Source organism: Triturus cristatus, chromosome 2_1 (genome assembly GCF_964204655.1).
Source record: "Triturus cristatus chromosome 2_1, aTriCri1.1, whole genome shotgun sequence".
Classification (NCBI taxonomy): domain Eukaryota; kingdom Metazoa; phylum Chordata; class Amphibia; order Caudata; family Salamandridae; genus Triturus; species Triturus cristatus.
In genome coordinates, this window is record NC_140581.1 from 486,097,321 (window position 1) to 486,121,644 (window position 24,324).

The window sequence follows — 24,324 nt, forward strand, 5'->3', positions numbered from 1 at the left end:
ATTGGCTCTTTGGTGTATCATTCCACCTTTAGGAAGTGCTGCCATTGGAATGTAGAAAGGACTATTTTACATCCGAAAAGTACGCTCGATCATTTTACTGCTTGGTTCATTCATATATTTACTTCTATTTACTTTTTATACAGAAAGCAATTCTAGTTAGCCATTTGTGCCCAGTATTGACAAAGCCGATAACACAAGTATTAATGTGCTAAACAGCATTTGTGCACGCAATGCTTTTAAATAGCATATGTGAATATCTGTGTTTGCGTGTGAAGCTAGACCTATTGGCTTTATCAGTGCTTATATATATTTTTGGATTTTGTTTGTTGCTCATTATCATAAGAAGGAGGTTGTGCAAATTTACAATTACAATGCAGTATGTTACACCTCGTAGCACAGTGCAAATGGTAAATGGAACGGGTGCTGAAAACGGAAACCTTGATGTTATCTGGATTTGTCACTTTAGTGTGTTTTTTTTATATCCCTTGCTTGCTTAGGCCTTGCTACTTACACCTTGTATGTACTTGGTGAGGCACTTTAATGTCCCCCCTCCACACCCTGGCATAGATAATGAATATTGTTGTACTGTAGGCTAGTTACTTATCCCCCAATTCATTATTACTCTAGTGCTGCTACTGACCCTTCGTGTGATCTTGGTTAGACATTTTACTTCCCCCCCCTACCTCCATTCCTATTTCATCCCTTCTACTGACTCTTGGTGTTACCTTGGAGATCCACATTACTTTCCTGCATGTTACAGGTCATCCCCATTATGTTCTAGTTTTCATATTTTGAGCTCATGGTCGGCCTGCACCCAGAAAACCCTACAAACTCAGAAAATGTCCAACAACCAGAGGCCCAGGCAAATTCAGTGTGATTTGGCTAGTGCAGTTCCCAGCAGGTTTTCATGCCAGAATTCTCTGTAAATGTCAAAAACATGTTTAAACAAGCATTGGCATAGCCAATAGGTCTCGCCTTTGGGACCTTATAAATGTTTAGTTATCCAGCACAATATCCTTGGTGCAACAACATCGAGTGTTGCATGACTAAACACTTATATGGTCCCAAAGGCAAGACCTATTGGCTATGCCATTGCTTGTTTTGAGTGAGTGGCTCGTGCAGGTATGCCACTGTGAGGTAGAGATTCTGCGAGTGCCTTTACAGGAGCCCCTGTGACATTGCGCGTCTTCAAAATGTATTGTGGGTCTGGTGTAATACTTCTAGCCCCTATTCCCATCTTCTCGCACCCAATGCATCCTTAAATGTCCCATGTACAGCCGGGGTTGACACTCCAATTACCCCTGCCCTCCAGTGACACTTTACCTGTCACGGGTGGTGATGGTGGTGGTGGTGGGCGTGGTGGTGGTGGACGTGGTGGTGGTGGACGTGGTGGTGGTGGTGGACGGGGTGGTGGACATGGTGGTGGTGGTGGACGGGGTGGTGGTGGATGTGGTGGTGGATGTGGTGGTGGACATAGTGGTGGTGGACGTGGGGGTGATGGTGGACGTGGGGGTGATGGTGGACGTGGTGGTGATGGTGGACATGGTGATGGTGGACGTGGATGTGATGGTGGATGTGGTGGTGGACGTAGTGGATGTGGTGGTGGTGGACGTAGTGGTGGTGGACGTAGTGGTGGTGGACGTGGTGGTGGATGTGGTGGTGGTGGTGGGCGTGGCGGTGGTGGGCGTGGTGATGGTGGTGGTGGTTGTGGATGTGGTGGTGGATGTGGTGGTGGTGGTGGACGTGGTGTTGACGGTGGATGTGGTTGTGGTGGTCGTGGTGTTGACGGTGGATGTGGTTGTGGTGGACGTGGTGGTGCTGGCGGTGGACGTGGTGGTGATGGACGTGGTGGTGCTGGATGTGGTGGTGGTGGACGTGGATGTGATGGTGCTGGATGTGGTGCTGGATGTTGTGCTGGATGTGGTGGTGGTGGAAGATGTGCTGGTGGACTAGGGGGTGGTGGTGGTGGACATGGTGGTGGTGGATGTGGTGGTGGTTGTGGACGTGGTGGTGGAGGACGTGGTGGTGGAGGACGGTGTGGTGGAGGACGGTGTGGTGGTGGACGTGATGGTGGTGGTGGACATGGTGGTGGTGGACGTGATGGTGGTGGTGGACGTAATGGTGGTGGTGGACGTGGTGATGGTGGTGGACGTGATGGTGGTGCACGTGGTCGTGGTGGACGTAATAATGGTGGTGGTGGTGGTGTTGACTGTGGATGTGGTGGTGATGTTGGCAGTGGACGTGGTGGAGGTGGATGTGTAGGTGGTGGACGACGTGGTGGTGGTGGACGTGGTGTTGGACATGGTGGTGGACATGGTGTTGGACATGGTGGTGGTGGTGGACATGGTTGTGGGGGTCGACGTGGTGGTGGACGTGCTGGTGGTGGTATTGGTAGGAGGGTGCTGGCAGAATGCGGATGGAGAGGAGGATCTCAAAGGGGGCACATGGGAAAGCAGAAAGAGGCCGGATATTAGATGCAAAAAACAGCGAGTAGATAGAACACGAAACAGATTTAGCGGGGTGGTCCCTTTATATAGCGCTTGTGAATGTTCCTTAGCACCCCGTTTTTAGTAAGCAGGGGGACCATGGGGAGATTAATTGATTAATCATGCATGATGATCACGTGCGATTAATTGATTAATCACGCATGATGATCGCGTGCGGAAGCTGGTGTTGTTCGAGTCACGGCGTTGGCTTACCAATGTGTGATTCTGGGCAAATTAGTTAATCTCTCGTGCCTTCTAAAAGGAAATGTGTTCCTGTGTGAATGTGCTCTTGTGTAATCTAACTCGGTGTCTTGTAAAGGTCTCTACTACTCTTGAGTTCAGTTTGCACTGTATGAGTTTGCAAAACAAACAGCCAGCAGACCTTGTAGAGCAAGAGCCTATTATATCCGTTCATGTAGCGCACGCACAGCAATGAGCGCTCTGTACAGCCCAGTACTGCACACTAAACAGCAAACAAATATGCGTTAATGTAGCGCACGCACAGCAATGAGGGCTCTGTACAGCCCAGTACTGCATTTTAAAATTTAAAGCGCATTAAAGCGCAATGCTCCGTTAATAAAAAAAAATACGTTGTGTCTGCCGTGAGAGTGGCTCACAAGGAAAAGAAACAAGCCACGACATAGCTCTGGTTGATGTTTTGGAGGTGGGAGGGGTGTTCTGTGCAGAAAGGCATTACGGCGCTCTAGTAAATAAATCAAGCGCGGTACGCGAAAGTGAAAGTGACCGCGTTTGGAGCTGAAATTGCACGCTGTGCTTAATGAGCCATGACAAGGGAGGAAAGCCGGGATTGCTCCCACGGACCCTTGGCCAGGGCAGAGAGAAGGCGGGACATGCACCCACCTGTGGCCAATTGCGTGCTCTCTTTCTTAGAAAGACGCAGGCAAAGGCCAATAGCGGGTGAAGAGAACAAAAGCTCACGCACAAGCGTGTGTTCCAAAGTTTAAAGCCCTTACTAAACGTCTCGCAGAGCAGCGCATACGCGCTGGCTCAGGCGAGACCTAAAAACATCAAATTTCATTTTACTTTCCGTGGAGGTTCAGTATTGAGCTTACTCCAGTATTGGAGCTTTCATATATTCACATGCCTGAATCATTCGTCGTCGTCGAGACGGAAGTCTCCGGTATATAAAAAAAACAATGCTTAGTTGGATAGCAAACTGAAAAGAGGCCTAGGCCCATTTCCCTTTTGCAACCCATAACCTTCGTTATGTAAAAGAGACCAAATTTGTCCCTGAACCAATCAGAGACTCACCCTCTAGAACACTCCTGAGAGAACCTTTTGTCCCTCAGATTTTCTACCGCACGTTGTGCTAAGGAGTCTCCTTTGAGCTCTGCTCAAATCTACTTTTTCAACTTGATTTGAGAACTTTGTTCTAAGAATTTCATCTGAATATATACTCTTCTTTGCTGCCTTCTACTTCATTCTTCTGAAAATGTCTGGAAAGGAGAAAAAAGGTTTATTTAGAGCCTGTGCCACCCGTTCCAAGAAGAGGCTCTACACGGATGACCCTCATGCTGATTGTATTTACTGTCTTTATCTGGATCATCAAGCTAAAGACTGTAAGGTATGTCGTACCTTTTCATGTAAAGCCCTGAGGGATCGTGAAGGGCGCCTTTTGATATGGCTTCAAAAGCTAAAGGTCAGAAAGGAGGTTATGTCCAGTGATAGTGATGAGGCATCCTCCTCTACATCTAGGAGATCTCAAAAGAGAAGAAAATCTCCTCATGCTCATTCCTTAGAGGAACGTCCTGAGAAGGCCCTCAAAAAGACCACTCAAGGGTCTTTTGGGCGCAGTCCTTCAAAATCTCCTCCGCCTAGTAAAAAGGAGAGTAAGGGACATGCTTCAGGGAAAAAACCACCAAAAAAGATGAGTTCTGAGCTGTCAAAATCACCCCCTCAGATCAAGGAACCCTTCAGAAAGCCGTCTTCTATGCCTCCTGAGGTAAAATCCAAAAAACCTGCATAGTCGACGAAGAAATCATCATCATCGACGACGAAGATTGAGGTGAAGTTAGTTTCCAAGGAGCCTGTGTCAGTTGGCTCTCCGTCGACGGTGTCATCGTCGACGATGGTTTCGAAGCTGGTAACATAGACGACGGCAACGGCAACATTGACGACGGTAACTATTTAGTCGACAGCAGATACAGCAGTACGCTTGGTCGATGGCGGCTTCGACGACTATCTCATCGACGGTCACGTCGACGAGAGAAAAAACACCAGAAAAGCTGGAAATTGTCAGGAAGAGAAGGATTATGCCAGAGATCACCTCCCCAAGCAAAATTACTCATCTTGTGCCATCACACCTGCTAGAAAAGCAGGATTCAGAAGAAGAGGAAGATGAAGGACCCTTTGGATACTCCAGTAGCCCCTTGCAATTACATGTTAAATGTCAAGAGGATGACTTTGAGGAGGGATTCGGGGAGTATCAATTTCCTCCACAACATCATTATCGCCAGGTCTACCAGGAAGAGATGGTTGGCATGCCATCTTCCTTGATGATGGATCTGCAGTTTATGCTGGTGGACTATAGAAAGAGGTTTCCGCCAACACCAGCCTCTCAGGAAATACCTGCTTCGCATCCACGCTCTATCCCTACTACTCCGATTAGAAGCAGGGAGTTACTGCCAGACCCTGCACCTAGGTCTCCTCAACTGGTACACCAACAGGATCCTGTCATCACTGACGATGATGACCAAGAGGAGGGAGAGAGAACAGACCCTAACAAAGAATGGGATGATTATCTTATTCCATCGCCTTCATCGCCCTCACCAGTGCCTATTGATTCTCTGCCGGAGGACATCGGCGGGTTCCATTATTTGATGGAGAGGGCTGCAAAGAGGTTTCAGCTTCCGATGTCGACGACACAAACGGAGTGTTTCTTGTACGATTTTAAGGAACCATACCGCAAGTCAGTTCGGGCTATCCCGATTGTGAGCCATGTGTGGGAAGAAGGCTTAAAAGTCATGAAGACACCGGCGACTGTCACACCTGTGCTCGCCAGACTAGAGAAGAAATATAAAGCACCTTTAGATGCTCAAGCTTGTTTACTGGGCCATCCCAAGCCGGATTCGGTTATATCCCAAGCGGCACAGCAGAAATCTAAAAATCCCTCAGCTCCTATATCAGCGCCTCCCGACAGAGAGGGTAGGCATGTAGATAATGCTGGAAAAAGATTTTCGTCCATGTCTGCTCTTCTAGTTAAAACGGCTAATGCCATTGCCATTCTGGGCAGATACGATAGGCAGATGTGGTGTGACCTGACACCTTACATAGAACTCATCCCGTAGGATAATAGGCAGGAGGTAAAAAAGATCCTTCAAGAGGGAGAAAGGGCTTCGGCTGAAGTCATTGACTGCATGATGGATATCGCTACCATGGCCTTCAGATCGCTTGGAGGAGCGGCTGTACTACGCCGTCTGGGATGGTTGAGAGCTACTGCTTTTAGACCAGAGGTCCAAAATAAAATTCTGTATCTTCCCTTCGATGGGGAGGATTTGTTTGGAAAACAGGTGGATGAGGCACTTCAAAGTATCAAGAAGGATACAGACACCGCAAAGGCCCTAGGAACACTACAGTACCGCAAGGTACCCTTTTGGGGGGCCCGAGGTAGAGGCCAATCATCATATAGAAGAGGTTACCAGCAGGGCAGATACCCCTCTTATTCCACATCTTCTCAACCATATCGTCAACAGTATGGTCAACGACAGGCAGGGGGCTATACAAAATCTGCTCCTAGAGGAACAGGAGGTCATCAAGGAAAGGACAATGCCAGAAGACAATGACAACTTTCAGGATCCGGCTACATGTATTCCTTCCCCTCCACAAGTTCCCCTGGGTGGAAGAATTGCTTCCCATCTCCATCATTGGCAAAAAATAACAACGGACCGGTGGGTCCTCAATATAATACAATTTGGACATACTCTAGAGTTCCTTCAGTTCCCCCCTTGTACTCCACCGACCCGTCAAGAGGTCAAACATCTACTTCAGATGCATCGAGAGATTCGGGCAATGCTCCGAAAGGGAGCAATAGAACCAGTGCTGATCTCCCAGAAAGGAAGGGGGTTTTATTCCCATTTTTTTCCTAGTCCGGAAGAATGTTCTCCAATGGCGTCTTATTCTAGACCTGAGATCTCTGAATACTTATCTCAAGAAGCAAACTTTCCGGATGGTGTCCCTCCAAGACATTCTGCTGCTCTTAAACCCAGGGGATCATATGGCCACCCTAGACTTGCAGGATGCATATTTTCACATCCCCATTCATCCTTCCCACAGGCAGTATCTTCGGCTTGCAGTAGCCGGAGACCATTACCAGTTCAAGGTACTGCCGTTTGGCCTCAAATCAGCCGCGAGAATTTTTACAAAATGTCTGGCGCCAGTGGCGGCTTTTCTAAGGAAACAAAGACACCAGGTGTTTCCGTACCTGAACGACTGGTTAGTCAAAGCGCCATCACTAACATCAGCCCAGGCGTCAACAGCGGCATGCGTACAATTGTTTGCCAAACAGGGTCTGACTCTGAATGCGAAAAAATCATCCCTTCAGTCATCAAGGAACATCACGTTCTTGAGAGCGATTCTGGACACCATAGTAAACCAGGCATTTCCCTCCATAGAGAGGCAACTGGGGTTAATATCTCTTTCCCAGGCATTTGCAAGAAAAAAGTATCTTTCAGTACGCCGTTACAAGTCACTACTAGGAACAATGTCCTCTTGCATTCCTCTCGTTCCTTTTTGCAGATTGAAAATGCGTCCTTTACAGGAACAACTGGATCAGCAATGGCATCAAGCAGAGGGATCCTTCGACGACATGGTGAAGATCACACCGGCCATGGTTCAGGCAGTAGAGTGGTGGACCCAAAAAAAAAAATCTTTCAGTGGGTCTTTCCTTCCTTACCGAACCAACTCCACTGGTGATTACCACCGATGCATCCCTGGAAGGATGGGGAGCATTCCTTCAGGAACTTCAGGTCAGCGGTCGGTGGAAGTTGCAAGAACAACAACTTCACATCAACTTGCTAGAGCTCAGAGCAGTGGGCTTGGTAGCTGGCTTTCCTGCCAAGAATACAAGGATCAGCTGTACTAATCAGGACAGACAACACAACAGCGATGCATTATCTCAACAAACAGGGGGGTACAAGATCACTCTCCCTGTTGCAGGAACCACAAAAAATATGGGAATGGGCTGTTCAACACGGAGTGTCTCTAAAAGCGGAACATCTACCAGGGGATCAGAATATCAAAGCGGACACTCTTAGCAGACTATAGTCAACCTGCCACGAGTGGGAGATCAACCAAGACATCTTGCAAAGCATCTTCTTCAAATGGGGAATACCAACAGTGGACCTCTTTGCGACCGCTCAGAACAAAAAATGCCGGTTCTTCGCAAGTTGGCATCACCAACGGGGATCTTGAGGGAATGCGTTTTTGATGGCATGGTAAGGCGTCTTTGCCTACGCCTTTCCTCCGATTCCCATCCTGCCACGTATTCTTACAAAGATAAAGAAGGAACCATGCAAAATAATACTGATCGCTCCGTGGTGGCCCAGACAACACTGGTTCACGGAGTTGCTCCTACTGTCGGAGGTTCACCCGATTTGTCTACAACCAATACCATCACTCTTGACGATGTCCCAGGGACAAGTGCTTCATCCAGATCCGAAATCGCTACGCTTAGTGGCCTGGCTCCTGAACACTGCGACTTTCAACACCTAGATATTTCATCAGAATGCAGAAATATATTATCAAATGCCAGAGCGTAAAGTACAAACAGGACATATAAGATGAAATGGAAGAGGTTCTGTTTGTGGTGCCAAGAGTGTAAGATTCATCCTTTCAACTCAGCGGCTCATGAAATTATCCCATATATTTTAATGTTGGCAAAATCTGGTTTGGCCCATGCTTCTATTAAAGTGCATCTCGCTGCTATATCTCAATTTAGAAGAACTTCCTCAGGACCATCGTTGTGGTCCGAAAGAATCATCGAACAGTTCATGAAAGCATTAATTCGAATCTTTCCTCCCATAAAGCCTCCTCCATCTCTCTGGCAGTTGAACATTGTTCTATCTCAATTGATGAAGCAGCCCTTCGAATCAATTCACAGGGCGGACCTACAATTCCTATCCTGGAAGGTAGCTCTTCTCATAGCTCTCACGTCAGCCAGGAGAGTTGGGGAGATACAGGCTCTCACTATACAAGAACCGTTCTTACAGTTTAAGGAGGACAGGATTGTTCTCAGGACTAATCCTAAATTCATTCAGACAGTGCCAACAGACTTTCATCTGAATGAATCGCTGATCCTTAAGAGAATGTATCCCTCCACCGTCAACGGCAGCGGACAAAGCTCTTCACTCACTAGATGTTCAGCGCTGTCTGAAGTTCTACTTGCAAAAGACAAGGCCTTTCCGCAAGTCTTCTCATCTGTTTGTTTCTTATAGTACACCCAGGAAGGGTTTTCCTTTATCAAAGAGGGGAATTGCCCGATGGATTTCAAGTGCAATACAATATTGTCATCAGGCGGCTGGGACGCCGTTGAATGCATGTGTTCGTGCTCATTCTACAAGAGCAGTGTCCACCTCCACTGCTTTGTTTGCGGGAGTACCTATCCAGGATATCTGCAGAGCTGCTACCTGGAATAGTACGCACACCTTCACCAGACATTACTGCCTCGATGCAGCTGCAGAGAAGGATGTGGCAGTAGGACAGGCAGTACTGAGAACTTTTCCAGTGACGGTGCGCCCTCTTTACCATCCCTCCTTCCTTTATTGGTTACATATGCACATTTTATTGGTATGTATTGTATTATATGCAAGTCTTGAAAGATTGTGTATATATATATATATATATATATATATATATATATATATATATATATATATATATATCACACGCTGCAAACTTCTTCAAAGAAGGGCTCGCACTCAGGGAAAACCAAGATTTATTCACCACGGTGGTTTTCCCTGCGCGCGTATAGATATATATATGCTTTTAAATGCTATTTTCTCAGGAAATACTGAACACATTTACACCAGACCTGCAAAAGGCACTTCCTTGACCTTATGGCTACCTCTCTGCCAAATTTCACGTAATTCTGTTCAGCCGTTCGGGCTGTAGCTGCGACTAAAGGTCCTATGGAAAAATGCATGGGGAAAACGCGTTTTGGGACCCCCCCTTTTTCTCGGCCCCCGCTTGACGAATCACCCCGAGACTTTCAGGGTAGGAGCTGAGCGGAGCGCCCCATTACTTATGAAAATTTTGCGAGGATTCGTCAACCGGCGCCAAAGTTATTCAAAATAGAATTTTCAGATTTCCTATGGAAACTCGGTCCTAACTATAACTATCTACTGGCGACCGCCAGTAGATTATATATATATATATATATATATCAACCAATCAGAGCATCTCACTCTCTAGAACACTCCTGAGAGAACCTTTTGCCCCTCAGGTTTTCCTGCACTTGTGCCTTAGACACCTTTTGTGCTAAATCCAAGGTGAGCCTCACAGGGGAGGAGGGTGAGTCGCATGTGAATCTATGAAAGCTTCCAATACTGGAGAACTACAGTTACAGGTAAGTAACTTGTTTTCTTACTCCAGTATTGGAGCTTTCATAGATTTGTTGTAGGGATTCTGCGTATGCACAGAACTATGCGCAGGAAACCAGAACCTTAGAGAATTGTGGTGTACCAGAAACTCCCCTCAGAACTAAGAACCCCTTATCCGACTAGCTTAGTGTCACATTCGTTATCCGAGATTTAGCTCGGCGGTCCCAATGTATAGACAACCCAGAACATGCGACTTAGTTATTCTCAGGAATGGTGGGAACCCGAAATACCCGTTTGCACATATATATATCAGTCCACAACAGAATAACTAAGACACAGTAAAGTTTAAAGAATTTATTCATAAACCTCGAGTCCTGTTATACAGTACTTTGGCTAACATAAGCAGACAAATGGTTAAGATCATTACCATTAGCATTGTTACAATACCATAGAAAATGAAAGGAGCGATCATATTAATAATGACAGTGGAAAACAACCACCCTCCTTTCTCTAGCAACTAATAAAATATTATTAGACTATTGGAAGGTCTCATAGGCTTGCATAGGGGACCCCATACCTTATAGATCAGCTTAGGTGTATCACATCACAGGATCAGCTCAGTGTTCTCTGCTTCAGCTCTTCTATCGAATGCCCTAACAAAATGCTGCGCTGTAATATTAAAGCCTACGACTTTCTGGTATTTGCAGCTGCGTGCATGTTATGACTAAACAGTGGTACGATCACCCTGAACACAATCAGCCGGCACCGTCGAGTGTCCTAGAACAGTTCTTTACTCGATGTACAGACCAAGGGCACTAGCAACTGTTAAGGATGTATAAATAACATTCACTTGAGACAAGAGCGAGTCTGCATTTCTCAAATGAATAACATGTAACAACAGTGTCGGGTGCAAAGGCAGCAAAAGCAGCAAGATGTTTGTCTAACAACTAACGTGATTGAGCTGACTTAGCACTGTAAATAGGGAGTGGCCTAAAACCACGTGACATCCCCCTTTGATCGAACCACGGTATAACCAGGGGCGAATATTTCAACAGAACGCAGAGTTCAATGATCAACGATGCAGACTAAAGAGCTTGAAATGTAAGTTCAGAAAATGAGAGGAAAAAAAAATTTCGAAGAGAAAAATATGTAAAAAAAAATCTCTCCACTTGACTCACCATCAGACAGTGTGAGCACAATTGTCAATGTATGAAAGTATAAGCAGCATATGCAGCCGCAGCTTCCAGTAGAAAATCATTGGAGTCATCCGCAAAATTGTCTGTCATCCAACTCAGCAAAGAAAAAGAACACACGTGTTCCACAGGGAAATGAGCATCAAGCACTCCACGTGGACAAGAAGCAGGCATCTCGATGTAACTTCGTGCCAGGAAGTCAACTGCTGCCTTCTCGATATCCCATAATCCAAGGACTCCATGCGCCGCACCCAAGGCCATAAACCCGACTCCAGAACAGTCAAACTCATGAACCACTAAGGGATACATCAGTCGATCAAAATCCAGGTCAGGCGACACCAAGTTTGACAAACACATATCCAGAGCCCATCGGAATGGACATTCGAGACAGTGAAAAACAGGCTGTACACAAGTAAAAAATGGGAACCGGAAGGATAATCCATAAGCGACACTCAAGGTAGCCAGTGGTAAAGTCCCATAGGATTCCCACATCCGGCTACGCAGATGGAACAGGCTGAATCCGTGGTCGAGTAGCGCAAGTCGTGCATCCATAGCGTAGAGCGCAGACCAACAGGAGTATGCCAGCAATTAATGCGAGAATCAGAGGAAACCCTCCGAAAACTCCAGAAAAAATAGAATGAAAAATAGCTGGTATTATACCAAAGATAGACTGGAAAGACGTCACAAGGCCAGAGCCTACAATTTTAAAAAAATGGACCAGACCAGTCGTAGAAGAAGCATTGAAGATAGTGTGTATTAATGTGCCAAAATGTAGGGGGAGGTCAGTATTCAAAAGAGCTTGAACTTCCGTGCGAGTGTTCGCCACCTGAAGGAGAAATGTTTCACGTGACGAAGTCAACGCAACCTCCTTTTGAGACAAAAGAGCCCTTATTCTGCTCATCCTATTGAACTCTGCTTTCAAGGTCGGAATCGTCGGCCAGATGGATATATCCAGTCGGCCTTGCGGGGGTGGGAAAAGCACGTTATTACAGCAAATTACCCTTCGTGAAACTGAAACAATATAGGGAATTCCAGCTAACATCCCACAGCAAGCCTCACTATTTAGAAGCAGATAACTACCATTAGCAAGCAGCGTAAATGACGGCGTTATAACTGGCACAGGAATGCCCTTCAATAAGCAAGCTAAATTAGGGGCATTCATATTACACGATCCATGTCATTGGATATGTCTACACACTACGGAATGATCAGGAGCAGTCGTACACTCCTCACCCTTCAAATAAACTTCCTTGCCGTTCCTCTCACATCGATATGTAAATGGGAGAGACCAGACTTCATGCAAAAATGCAGAACCAAGTTTTTCATATCTGCCCAAGGCGTAATGTTTCATGCACGAACTAAACCGATACATAGAAATCGGGAGAGTGACCATCCCATGGATGAGCCACACTGCATACTCAGACTCAGCCACTGAAAAAGGCAAAGGTTCTACCTTTTCTATATGCAGTAGTGAATACGTAGCATCTTTCATGAACATGAATTGCTGCTTTGCTGTCAGATTAAATGGGCGGAATAAAGAAGAAATATTCATGTAATCCCAAGGTACTTTCCCCGCCTTTAACGTCTGCAAAGTCCAAGCAAATTGCATAATCGAACGTAATTGATTTTGACCATGATACAACATAGACACATCTTCCTGGACAATATCTACAACAGATGAAATAATGTTATCCAATGTATATATTCTCGAAGATAAGGTATTAATACTATTATCTATTACTGCCAATACTTTTTCCATATTGGCCTGGTCAATAGCACGGAGCCTGGAAGCAGCCTCAATCTGCGACAACTTCCAAACCTCGTTGTAAACAGCATACACCCATCTTTTGGATCTTCCCAATGCGGGACCTTTAACAAAATCATTCAAATCAATTTTGTCATGCAAACGTGACAAGTGAATTTTAACTGAATCTAATGTGGAATGTTGCAACCATGACTGACACAATTTACCTACCGAGTAGGTAGTGACAGTGTGTGAGGACAAAAAACGAGGGTCTACTCTATCTTGAATGTACCCGGGAATCAACCCTAAAAATCTACGTTGACAGGTATCCGAACTTCTCTGCCATACCAACCAACCTTTAGGGTCCAATGCACTAATATTAAAGGTGGAATTGGAAATAAAAGACTGCAACATAGTAAGGGACAGATCTGTGTGATTCTCCCAACCAGGATAAGCACCCAGATCCGGGATCGAGGGGGAATAAAATTTTTTAGAAATGGCCAATCCAAAACAGGTTGTCTGAAAAATTGTGGAATTTAAAAATAACATGTGGTTTGGGATTAGGCAGGCACGATGTAACGCTTCTGTGCCCTGTACTTGCCAAGACTTAGTTCCCCAAACCGATTTGAGATCAATAGCATCTTTCCAAACGTCATACCCTCCAATTGCCAAATCGTCCATGAAGGACTTGGAAAACAACAATTTAGTGTGTGTCAAACGCACCTTCGAAATAGGTTCATCCCTAAGTTTAAAATAAAAGGATGCATTATTGGATACACTGAAATCCGAAAAATATGAAAATTTGTCAACCAATGTTTTTGAACTACCAATCATCGGGGCAGGGCAATGTTCCCACTGAGTAAAGTTGACTAAACTACGAAATGTGTTAGCCCTATGAAGAAAATGAGTACCATAATGTTGATAACAAAACTGCTCTGCATAGTTTTCAGTATTCAAATACAAATCCTCAGCATCAAATGCGGCATAGTATTTCAAATCAGAAAACAGTGTCTCTATAGTTTTTACATCCCAATCATCAGACCGAATGTTCTGTTTAACCACATCACCCATAGAAACACGATATACAGATGGTACATTAATTACTTCCGTGGGCCCATGAATTTGAAATTTAACTGCATCCCATGCTATTCCATCACGGACAGGCCAGGCGGTGATGTTCACAAAAGTCTGGTCCCTCTTCATGATGTGTGACGATGAATGTGGGGCCAAAGTTCAATTAATTAATCTAATTGTAGAACGTTCATTCAGGTAGTGTCCATTTATAAGCCTAAAAAACACCACCACAAAACCAATGGACATGAACAAAAAAATGCAAATGAGCACCAGCCAAATGTAAATCCAGGGGGGAACCAAAAATTGTCTCTTGAACCAGGCAAAGAATTTCGAAAATTTGGAAGGGGCAGTGGAAGTCAATGATTCAGTTCCAAAGGAAGAATTAGACTGGATAATGTCATTTGAATGCAAAAGGGACAATGGAACATCAGCAGGATAAGAATACTCAGCATCATCATCCGCAGGTGACACAGCAGAATCAGAAAGTACTTGCATTTCAATGGCAACCTCAGGCACGATGTCAGATGGTGGCACCACAACAGAACTGCGCATCATTGAAGGGCAAGAAACTGAAGGTGTCAGACTATGGAGTATCGGCCACCCTGTGTAGCTTGACATTGTCAACTGAAATGTACCTGTTGTCTCTGTGACCAGGAAGAGGAGGCAAAACAATTGTACGGGTACCCTCAACTCCAAGCACCGGCACTGGTGCACGATAAGAGGGGCCAAACTCCTTTTTCTTCTCCACCTTCTCACGGACCAGATCACCAACTCTGGGTAGCCAGCCGACTACCGGAATCTGTAGTCCTGCTTCGGACGCAGAGGATATGTGCTCTTTTGCTAGAGTGTCTCTTGCTTCTTGAAGATTCTGTAAGACAGTACAGTGGTCATCTAAGTCAAAAGGCGCGGCTGCTGCCGCCATGTCGAGACCCTCAAGGTCTGGGACAAACATTCGAACCCCGAAGAGCATCATGTACGGGGTCCTCCCACCCAGAGACCTTCTAGGGAGATTATTAAGTGCACGTTGGACGTCATACAAATGAGCTAGCCAGTTTTTGCCAGTACCTAACACCCTGGCTGTCAATGATTGCTTTAGGTCACGGTTCATTCGTTCCACAACACTATTGCCCTCAGGCCGGTATGGAGACGAAAATTTGACTTGGACTCCCAAACTTCCCATAGCTTCTTTGTATGCCTTAGAGGCGAACGCAGGGCCCTGATCAGAATGGAGGGTTCCACATGCAAAACTCCCTATAAAGACACGCAATGCTTTGATGACAGTCCTGGCGTCAGCACTCCTGTGTGGCCACACCCAAAGAAAACGTGTGCACGAATCTACTGCAACCAAGATATACTTGTACGCAGTGTCTGAGGAAAAAGGACCGCAGTGATCTAAATAAACACACGCTAGCGGTTGATTAGATATATGCAGCTGCGTTTGTGGCGGACGCGCCACCGTAGATGGCTTTATTTGTTGGCAAATACCACAATTGAGGACATAAGTCCGCGTATGTTTGTACAAACCGTACCACCAATAACGCTGTTGCAACAGTGACACAGTTGCGGACACTCCGGCGTGCGCTGACGCAACACCCTCGTGTGCAGCTTGTACCAAAGCTGGCCTGCAGTCCGAATTGGGAATAACTCTATCCCCAACATCATTAATCCTCACTAACGGGACGTTATCAGGACTTAAGTGATAATGGTATCGAGACGGGAAACCCCTAGGGAAGTCTGTCCCAGTCTCTGAAGCAGCAATGGCTGCCAAGATGTCATCATCGATCTTACTTTTGGATCTTGTAACTGCTGCTACTAAGTATGTTGCCACTGCTGTTTTAGCTGCCTCGTCAGCCAAACTGTTACCGACAGCATGGACGCCAACTCGTTGGTGACCAAGAGTGTGAATAACATTCACAAGGGGTCGACTGCCTTTTAGTTCAGCCACCCTGGCCCAAAGCGTTTTATGCTTCACTGTGCTACCTTTTGAATCACGAAATCCATTTGCGATCCAAAACAGCAGATTGTCGTTGTAAGATTGAACACAATAGTAAGAATCACTCACTATAAGAGTTGTGACTCTGTAATCAGCAAACTCCAGTGCAAGCACCAGAGCTCTAAGCTCCGCCAATTGTGCGGTACAATCACCCAAAGTCTGCGTATGCACCGCATCCTGTACGAATTCTCCATTCACGAAAGTACCAACAACAATTGCGCAAGCCGCTGAATAAGCGTGCCTTGATCCAGTTGCGGGCTGCGCGGACCCATCAGTGTAAATGACACAATGAAACTCCTCCAACGGGCGCAATGTAAGTGGAGCCGGATGAACTAATTCATACTCCAAACTCTCCTGAGTCTGTAGCCCTGCGTCAAAGATGTATTCGACGTCAGGCGAGGCTAAGGAGGTCGCCCATTGTATCCACCTTGGATGCAAAGCTTTAGAATTCAGCACACTTGCTTTAGTGACTGCCTCTAGGGCAGGAAATGGTGTCACCACCATCATGCGTTTCCCCTGTGATAGCGCTCGTTCTTTCAGGATTGCCATCTGAACTGCTGTCAAAACTTTCTCGACAGTGGAGAAACGCATTTCAGCCGAAGTATATAAATGAGATTTGTATGCAATGGGGACTGTGTCACCTTCATTGTATGTTAAGTACGTGAACCCCTCCACACCCGGTACAATTCTTATGACCAGGTTTGTGTGGTTATCACGAGTTTGTAAATATTTCGCAGTAAGAAGGTCAGACTGCAAAGAGTGCAATGCAGCCGAATGCTCTGGCAGCCAGCAAGATTTGGTAAAAGTAGGTTGCACCAAGGCATATAGTGTCTTGATACGCTGGGCATATTCAGGAATGTAGGTACGACCGAAATTCAGAAAGCCCAGCAATGATTGTAGTTGTTTCAGTGTCGCAGGGATACGAAGGCGTGCGCATTTCTCAAGGAACTGCGGAGCCAAGCCGCGGCCCTCATTGTTGAGTTCGTACCCCAAGAATAAAACTGTGTACTCGGCAATGTGGGACTTCTTAAAGTTAAACTTGTAACCAAAGTCCGCAAACATAGTAATTATGTTGTCCACGCGAGCAAGGTGTGGAAGCAACTCGTCGTCTGTTAAGTAGATGTCATCGACGTACGAGTATGCCTCCGGGTCTACCATCTCTAAGAGAGAGACCACACGGGCAGCAAATACCCCAGGACTATTTTTATAGCCCATTGGAAGCCTTTTGAACACTTTTTGTTTACCACCCGAAGTAAAAGCGGTCCACTCATAACTATGAGGGGATATGTTATGGCAATAAAAGCCATTGGACAAGTCGAGTGTGGTTTTGAACCTCTTTCTCACAAGACTATCGACGAGAGCCGAACTATGGGTATTTTGTACCGCACAATTCCGGCAGTGCGAGTTTAAGTGCCGGTAATCCAAAACTAGGCGGTACGACCCGTCAGGCTTCGTTACAGTAAATAAAGGATTATTCATTGGTGACACACACGTTTCAATTACTCCCTGATATTCCAATTGTTCAAGGATAGACGCGACGTGAGACCTAGCCTCTCGACGCATAGGGTATTGGGGTTGAGGCTGGGGATCGGACCGCAATGGAATTTCGTGGAGGGCAGAACATTTATCCCACCCCACCTGATTACGATACAACGCGGGTGCTAGCACCCGTGCCCACTCCTCGGCTAACTTCCCAGACTCCTCCTTGGGCACCACGTGTCCAAAAGAAGGAAGAATGACTTCTTCCCCCCTTGGAGCGTTTAGAACGAAAGCCGGGGGCCAATCTTTCTCCGCCAATAGTATATCATAGGTGGTCGTCAGATTATCCCAAAATACCGCGTTAATTTTTCGTTGTATGTCACCCTCAATATTGAGGACTACGTCAAATAATCTCTCAGGGGGGGCTACGCGAGTATCAGCAGTTTCTACTGTTACATAGATTTTAGTTGCTGTCGCCTCCAGAAATGGACGCAGTGCTCCCCGCACTACTGTAACTTCCTCCGCGCTGTCTAGCAGCGTCAGCGCCCATTTCATGTTCAGAAGCTGTGTCCGTACCATCTGAGGCATACTTCGCTGAGATAGCAGCAACTTTCTTTTTCTGAAACGGAGGACGTGGACGTGCAGAATCCTCCTGCTTGCCTCTTCCGTCCGCCTGTCGGGGCTGGTCCCGTCCTTGAGCACCCCCGGCCTCTCCCACGGTCTCCTCCACCAAAGTGTGAAGCCGCTGTTTCCTGTAAAGAACGAGGAGAGCGCTGGTCAGGAACCTGAAACCTATCAGGTGACTTAATACGAGAACGATCACGCAAATCATAAGTTCGTTCAACATACGCCTGAACAGGGGATGCAGGACGAGTCTCCTGTTTCTGTTGCTGTTTATCTTGTTTTTTAGCTCGCCAATTTTGTTTTGGAAAGTTTGGTTTATCGTCTTTTGTAGACGAACTCACTTTAGTGTGCTGTACTACATCAGGAATTTTGATGACGGGTTTCACGCCTAGTGCACTACGTCCAACCATCCTATAGGCTTTTGCAATAACTTTTGCAAACTCCCTCGGCTTATCTTCATCCGCAATTAGTGCCATCATGTTTCCCACTTGAAACTGCATGGCATCTCCTTTGAGATTTCCCATAATCATGGAACATACTATATCGAAGCTGTCGATAAGCCGCATTCCCAACTCAATAGCTGCTTCCGCACCATGATCCTCCTGGACTTTTTTGATTACGGAAGGTAGTACCGACATAGACGTAGTGCCGAAGCACTTCGCATAGGTCGCGGCAAAGACCTTGCCCCAATTGTCACAATCGACAATGTCCGGGACTAGTTCTTTCGGCAAAGTAATAGTGAGTATCCTGTGTTTTTCCACAGGACTAGTGTTGGGAAACACGGCTTCTAGTTGATCGAATTTCTCTGCAAGCCAATAAGGATACTCATCCTTATTCTGGGGGCGCTTGCCAACAACCGCGTTTACCATGACAGGACTGATCACCACCGCATGATGGTGATCCGCCCCGTGTCCCGCAACTGTAGGTGCCCCCACCTGTACAGTGCGCGACACATACTGCACTAAAGCCCTATGGACCGTAATCAGGGTTGTGTGTAGTATACATAAGCTATCCACACCTACCGTCAGGTAGCGTGGATGAGGTGTATGTCCGGCCAGCACCTGCCAGGTAGCTCCTTCAATCGACAAAGGACCCAGTCTCGCCGGGGGGACCGTGTGGGGGAGGGCGCCATTAAACCAAATAGTGTGCTGCCAGGTAGAAATAGGAATTTCTAAAGCCATATATGGGGTATAATGAAGAGGCACCTGCGTAGCAGTGTATTTGTGGAACGTTTTATCGACGTCTTCCACAGCCTCAAAGGTAACCCAAGAGTAAAACAACTCATAAGGGTAAGTGGCATTTGCACTAACGACAAACACCACTGCCATCCCGTCATCAGGCACTCCATACGTCCTCAAATGAGCACGTAGAGACACCCTACTATGAGCGGGAATTTCTACCGCCATTAGGACGAAAAAGAAGATACAACGAGATCTTTAGTAGCACTTGGGCTTAGATTAGTGTAACCTTTTTTATTATCAAGCTTGAAAGAACCTATAGCCTAAAACCTAGGTAGGTTAAACCGTCACTCCCGTTATCCGGAAACCAGAGTGAGGGCGTTGTGGACTAATAAAAGCACTACTAAGGCATCTCAGATATTAAGACCAAACGTTAGGTGCGCCATGTTGTAGGGATTCTGCGTATGCACAGAACTATGCGCAGGAAACCAGAACCTTAGAGAATTGTGGTGTACCAGAAACTCCCCTCAGAACTAAGAACCCCTTATCCGACTAGCTTAGTGTCACATTCGTTATCCGAGATTTAGCTCGGCGGTCCCAATGTATAGACAACCCAGAACATGCGACTTAGTTATTTTCAGGAATGGTGGGAACCCGAAATACCCGTTTGCACATATATATATCAGTCCACAACAGAATAACTAAGACACAGTAAAGTTTAAAGAATTTATTCAAAAAACCTCGAGTCCTGTTATACAGTACTTTGGCTAACATAAGCAGACAAATGGTTAAGATCATTACCATTAGCATTGTTACAATACCATAGAAAATGAAAGGAGCGATCATATTAATAATGACAGTGGAAAACAACCACCCTCCTTTCTCTAGCAACTAATAAAATATTATTAGACTATTAGAATGTCTCATAGGCTTGCATAGGGGACCCCATACCGTATAGATCAGCTTAGGTGTATCACATCACAGGATCAGCTCAGTGTTCTCTGCTTCAGCTCTTCTATCGAATGCCCTAACAAAATGCTGCGCTGTAATATTAAAGCCTACGACTTTCTGGTATTTGCAGCTGCGTGCATGTTATGACTAAACAGTGGTACGATCACCCTGAACACAATCAGCCGGCACCGTCTAGTGTCCTAGAACAGTTCTTTACTCGATGTACAGACCAAGGGCACTAGCAACTGTTAAGGATGTATAAATAACATTCACTTGAGACAAGAGCGAGTCTGCATTTCTCAAATGAATAACATGTAACAACAGTGTCGGGTGCAAAGGCAGCAAAAGCAGCAAGATGTTTGTCTAACAACTAACGTGATTGAGCTAACTTAGCACTGTAAATAGGGAGTGGCCTAAAACCATGTGACAAATTCACATGCCTGAATCAGAATAGCGAGCAGTAAATCATAGCACATTTTTTTGTCACCTAAGACTTGGAACCAGGCAACGTATGTACCTGGAAAATAGCACTCTAGATAGATAGATAGATAGATAGATAGATATATCTAGAGTGCTATTTTCCAGGTACATACGTTGCCTGGTTCCAAGTCTTAGGTGACAAAAAATGTGCTATGATTTACTGCTCGCTATTCTGATTCAGGCATGTGAATCTATGAAAGCTCCAATACTGGAGTAAGAAAACAAGTTACTTACCTGTAACTGTAGTTCTCCAGTATTGGAAGCTTTCATAGATTCACATGCGACTCACCCTCCTCCCCTATGAGGCTCACCTTGGATTTAGCACAAAAGCTGTCTAAGGCACAAGTGCAGGAAAACCTGAGGGGCAAAAGGTTCTCTCAGGAGTGTTCTAGAGGGTGAGATGCTCTGATTGGTTCAGGGACAAATTTGGTCTCTTTTACATAACGAAGGTTATGGGTTGCAAAAGGGAAATGGGCCTAGGCCTCTTTTCAGTATGCTATCCAACTAAGCATTGCTTTTTTATATAACGGAGACTCCCGTCCTGACGACGGGGAATGATTCAGGCATGTGAATCTATGAAAGCTTCCAATACAGGAGAACTACAGTTACAGGAAAGTAACTTGTTTTCTTGGCTGTCACCCTATAAGATCTACTAATCCTGTAGATTTCTGAAAACTAAAGCCCCAGGAGAGTTCGGGTTGATAGGGCTTGAATGGATCCCAGCACCTTTCTTACCCAGAATGCCCTGCAAATATATGGGTCAAGGTATGAACAAAAAACTACAATTTCCCCACATTTGTGTGGCACGACTGTCAGAAAGTTCCATCCAGTGACAAATGTCTTATCCTACATTCTCACATTTTTCTACAGGAAAAATGTACCCCATATGTGTGGGTGGGCCTATTGCACATGACAGAAACTAGCCAAAACTGTAACCATGTGATAACCATATTGTCCCAGTTTTGACTCATTCCTATCCAGTACAGTTAGCCCACCCACCGATGTCGGGTACCGCTCTAGTCTGCTTCATCTACAGAAATGTTGGAATGATGGATGCTATGACCTTGACTAATCATTGCAGGTTCCGGAGTTGTATGCCATATAACAGAGTGTTTTCCACCTATACTTTGACAACTACATGACATTCGAGTTGTGAAAAAGGGGTGGGATGAATGCAAACCTCAAATCCCTGGATTTCCACTTGTCCATGTTTTGACTTCCTAGGTGCTTGTAGAACTTGATGCCGTAAAGTCACCTCCTTTGAAAAGCGAGAGAAAGTTGGATGGGAAAACAAACTACATGCACTTAATTTCCGATTCCCCGCAATATGTATCTGTTACTTATAGTATGTCACAAGTTTTGTAGTTCATCTGGAACATCTAATCTTACTCTTGTGTTCTACAACCAATATTTCTATCAAACATGTAGTCATTCTTACGTAGCATAGGCTACTCCTGATATCTAATCAAATATTTCACAAGTGCTCTTACAATTAGTGTGTAATTCCCATAGGACCTGTTATGCCAAAACCTTTATTGACGCCACGCATTTTCAATTTTCTGAGAATCACAAATCTTTCTGTGCAGCACTTTAGTTTCATGTAGCAGATTGCTTTACAATTGCAGATTAAAAATAAATAACTACATTAGTTCAGAAATGTACATTATTGTAAAAAAGTATCTTTTGCCCTTTAATGTGTTCGGATTAGGAAGTGTGTATAAAATAAGAGGAAAGAAGAGAGTAACAAAATGTGGAGTTTTAGTTATTTATTTGTAGAATATCTGTATGGTTTTGAACATTTGTTGGCAAAATATTTTGCTTAGGTTAAATACTTAAAAAGCTATTCAGTATTCGCCCAAATACTAAATACACTATTTAGTACCTCCCTAAATTAGGTTGCCCTGTGCTTGACAAGGCATTTCTCTTTACTATACTCATGCCATGTTTAAATGACATAGTTGGAACTAGCATAGTAAGTAAATGTTCGGTACAATTAACTCATGGTCCCCAGGAGCCTTTTTTGTATTATCCAGTTGGCATAAAGATTAAACACCAAGCCATGAAAAAAACTATAAATATGTGAGGTTTTTGTTTACTTGCTACCAAGCAAAGGTTACATTGTTTTTATTGAAGTCTGGTTAAATAAATTGTCCCCCAGTGAAAGTGTGCAATGCTATCTCCACCAATAGAAGATTAGTCTATCTCTTTTCTATCAGCACCCATACTAATATTGGTCCTAATGCACTGCACCATTCTAACGACACAAACTGTAAGTACCAATGTTAAAAAACCTTTGTTTGTTACAAAACATGTTTTATTCAAATATATTGATTACAATAAAAGTGGTTCCTCACTCATAATGGTTTAAAAACATTTTCTAAAAAACAATTTGTTACAATTGCTACACCTATATTTCATAAATATCAATACAATTTATACCAGATTACCCATAGCATACAAGACCATAATCACATTACAGATTTACACATAAAAAAGGAGAAAAAAAAGAGTTTTTAGACAATCCACTTTGTCATTTCAATGACATATCCTGAGTAAATAATTTTAGGACTCAGCCTGGTTGCACTTGTACTTTTGCAAATACAGAACTGAAACCACCCAAGGACTATGTCCACCAAGTTTGCGTCGACGCGTTTTGATGGTTTTTATAATTTCTCCATCTTTATCAAAACAGTGTAATTTTTTCTCTTGATTCGTTTTCTATTATTATATCCTCATTTCGTTTTTTATTGTTTTCTATATCCTTTGCAGTCTCATGGGAATAAATGTACCACATTAAGATCTTTGGATTTGATTTTATGTTTAGGTCTGTATTGACAAGGCAATTTTGATGCTCCTTGTTTTTAAATGGCCCTTGTATGCGGGACTCCCGTTTTGTCTTGTCCTTTCCACAATTTCTTTTTGAATCATACCCCAAGGGTTAAAGGGCAAACAGTCCTCCTGTTCCGCGTTGCTTCTATATGCCGCAGTTCGCCTCGGGGTGTGTCCTTCCTATTCGTATTAATCGACCAATTGAAGTCTTGCCTTGTTTATAAATGAGAACCATGCTAAATTTAGTGTGTCGAGTAGGCGACACAGGCCATGGTAAGACAACTTTTATATTGCAAGTGAAGCCCTACGTGAAGAAATGACCATCTGGAACCTTTTTAACCTGTGCCTTGCAAGTAGGGAGGTACATGCTTCCTTGGGTTATTGTTGTGTAGAAAAACATCAGCTACCTTTGCTTGGCGACTTGTAGAATTGTTTTTGAAAATGTTTATCGAATTTCTTGATGATAGACTACTCTAAGGCTGCATATTCCTCCCTTAGTTCTAATCCCTGCTTTTTGTTCTTTTCTGCATTAAGCAATTTTATTGCTTGGGCTGTTTAATCAGTGATTGAAAATATTTAGAACTTGATTTACTTTATATCACAAATAAGCCTTAGGGAAAAACTTATTGAAAGAAGGAAGAAAAATAAAGTAGCAAGTTTTTGCAGGCTTACCAGGGTTTCCAGAACTTCCTGTAGTCAAGATAGTCTTACTCACACAACCTTAATAAATACATATT

General features: G+C 44.7%; 1 protein-coding gene across 1 annotated transcript in view; it reads left to right on the plus strand.

The window, feature by feature from the left end:
* Positions 1-24,324, plus strand: part of ANKRA2 (ankyrin repeat family A member 2) — a 188,648-nt gene that overhangs the window by 135,866 nt on the left and 28,458 nt on the right. The window lies entirely within an intron of this gene.